Source organism: Hippichthys cyanospilos, chromosome 20 (assembly GCF_059441005.1).
Source record: "Hippichthys cyanospilos isolate Australia breed blue-spotted pipefish chromosome 20, RoL_Hcya_1.0, whole genome shotgun sequence".
In the NCBI taxonomy this organism is placed as follows: Eukaryota; Metazoa; Chordata; class Actinopteri; order Syngnathiformes; family Syngnathidae; genus Hippichthys; species Hippichthys cyanospilos.
This window is the reverse complement of record NC_142388.1, coordinates 13,861,894-13,865,000: the sequence shown is the minus strand read 5'-3', so window position 1 is coordinate 13,865,000 and position 3,107 is coordinate 13,861,894.

Below are 3,107 nucleotides of genomic sequence, written 5' to 3'. Positions count from 1 at the left end.
CACACAGTGATGAGAACAATGAGGCACAGGAACTAGTTATAATAAAATTATAATAGTATACTGATGCCACAAATATGGTATAATAAAATTATAATACTGACACCACAAAAAGGTAGACATTCTTGATTGAATGGGTGCTTTGTGGTCTTTATCATTCGTTTTTGAATGAGGTCGTGCATATATTAAGATTTGTACTACTTAAAGCAGTTTCAGTACCTCCATTTAAAGATTTGTGGACATGGTGGTCGAGCAAAACCCCAAGTAAAAACATAAAAATTGTTTATACATAGTAAAAATTGGGATCAAAATAGTATAGTAAGTGCCATTTATATATAATATACATGCATACAATTAAATAACATCATAAATAAAAAAATATATAAAGGATTTATTTACCTTTGAGTGACGCTTGTTATGGCTGTATTCCCTAGTAAGGGTAGCCTAGGCTAGGCTAGGCTAGTGTCAGCTTTACGGAGTAGACATTTGTAAAAACCAATAGCTCACAAAGAAAGAGAGAAGGCATATTTCAGCTCATGCATGAGGACAACGATTCAGGACCACAAAGGCTGCAGTTCTGCCGCGCTCTGAGGCCCGTCCCTCTCGTCTGCTTCCTTTATTATCTTGGAGGTCCCTAAGTTACATGAAGGTTCCGGCCTTAAAGGGCAAAAGTGCACAGGGGTGTGTGTGTGGCCACAACCCAAAAGTATGAAATGCACGTTTGTTTCGACATGTGTGACTATGTTTGGAAAGATAAACGCATGTGAGTGTGGAACAATATAACATGCAGCAACTATCTCAGTAAATCAAACAGGTCAACAACTGCTAACATTTCCTACAACACAACTTCCTCTTCCAGAGGGGTCCTTGAGTGGCCCTGGGCATTGGATTGTCCATTGCTGTTTCCCAACAGTGCTGTTGATGACTGCCCTCTGAAATGACCTTAACAATCATTACTAACACAACATAAGAGATTTGAGATATATGTGTAAAAAAACTGTAATACATTCTAAATAGGTGACAAGTGTATAATCACATATATGAAAGCATTAGGGAAGCAGTAAGAAAGCATATTGATGGAAGAGTAACATGTTTGACATATGTGAATAATAAATTTATTGGAACGTGATTAATACCTATTTGGCATGATTGATAATTGATTAGCATATTTATCCAACAGCTATCTTAGTTTTATTTGTGTTTCTTGATCATCTCCAACTTTGTTTCCATATAAATCATCTTCTTACTTCTTTCTTTAACATCACTAGCAATCTTGGGAGTCATGGATAACCAATTCAAGTTTGAATTAAGAATTAAAATGCCTAATAAATACTATATTGAAAGCACTCTTAGACGAGATCAAGTCTTTAGGCAGCCATTTGTGTGACCCCTCCTGTGCGCCAACCAATAGCAGGCCAGCATCTTCGTGCCCCCATCACGCTGACCAATAGTAGACCAGTATTTTAGGGAGTCGAGACGCCGACCAATAGCAGACCAGCTTTGTAGTGACGCGTTGCAGCGGAGGCAGTTTGACACCAACAAAACTAAGAGCAATTACCTAAAAACGCCTCAAGAGGGAGGCAAAACAACATGATGATGTGGGCTTTAGAGCTGGCTGCTCTAAAACCCACACAATCATTCTCACTATGTATGTAATATCAACAGCGGACAGAAGCGGCGCCAAAAAACAAAGATCAAGCACAAACATATGAACTGTTAAAATAAATAATTTCCAAAACATTATTTCAGGTGCAGCCCACGCAGCCCAGTTCCAGTTGATCCACGGACCAGTACCGGTCCGCGGACCACTGGTTGGGGACCACTGGTCCCTATCCATTGGCAAAACTATGGCCCGCATCCCGGATCCGGACCATTGTTTTTTTTAATCCGACCGGCCTATGATTGCAGAAAATTAAGGTTTGGTTTGTATGATTCCATTCATTTCATTTTGATTTGTTATGACGGACTACCAACACCAGGTGTCACAGTAGATGCAATGATATGATTTTGGAGAGCGCCGAGGAAGAATGACACCGAGAGAGAGAGAGAGAAAGAGAGAGAGAGAGAGAAAGAGAGAGAGCGCAATTATCACTCTTCTAGTTTTATTTTCTGTGCTCAATTTTTTTTGCGCGCGTGCTCGCATTTGTGGCACAAATGTAATGCCATATTATCACAACACATCTGCAGCGATGTCAAAGAAAAACAAGTTGACAGTGAGTGCCAGGAAGCAAACATGAAAGTTATTTACAGACAAGTTATTTACTGCAATCCGAACTAGCAAAAGTCAGAAAGCCTTTCCCCGAAGAGGAGTTTCTTAAAGAGTGCAAGGTATACCTCAAGTATTTTATGTCCTGAGAACAAGAACAAATTTGAAAAAAAAAAATAACGTATGCAAATTAGTGACTTGCCGTATTGAGGTAATTGACGAGCACTTAACTTGCAAGCTAAACAATAAAGCGGCATCATTTTCATTATGTCCTTTGGCGCTGGACAAAAGCCATTACTGATAAAGGACACTGCTCATTTTGAGAAAATGGAGAACTTTTGGATATGGAATCCCTGTCGGAAAAAAAACGTATTTGACAGCATATTAACGGTCATACAGAGGCACAAGTTACCTTGTAGATAAGTTTATGGGTTGTTTTTTTTGTGTGTATGTATTGTATCTTGTTACTGTCCTGGCCCGGCTGTCAAATTCTAAAAGTCTGTCAAATTTAAAAGTCAATGTGGCGCCCGAGCCACAAAGTTTGCCCACCCCTGGTCTATGCAATGTCATGTCCATGAGCTTCGATTATGCATGAATGCGGTGCCTCACCTTGGCCCTATTGCATACCCTGTCCTGTACGCTCTGAAGAAGTTGCCAGCCAATTGCAGGGCACACTAACAAACACCTTAAGGACAATTTAGAGTGAGCAATATACTATGCATACCTACCATGCATGTTCTTTTGGAATATAGTAGGAAAGGAAATTGGAGTACCATTAGAAAACCTGTTGAACATGCTAACTCCACACAGGAAGGCCGTAGCCGAAAGCATATCTATGTATTCTGCACTGTGAGGCGGATGTGCTAACCAGTCTTCCACTGTGCTGTCCTGCCTTGTTCATTTG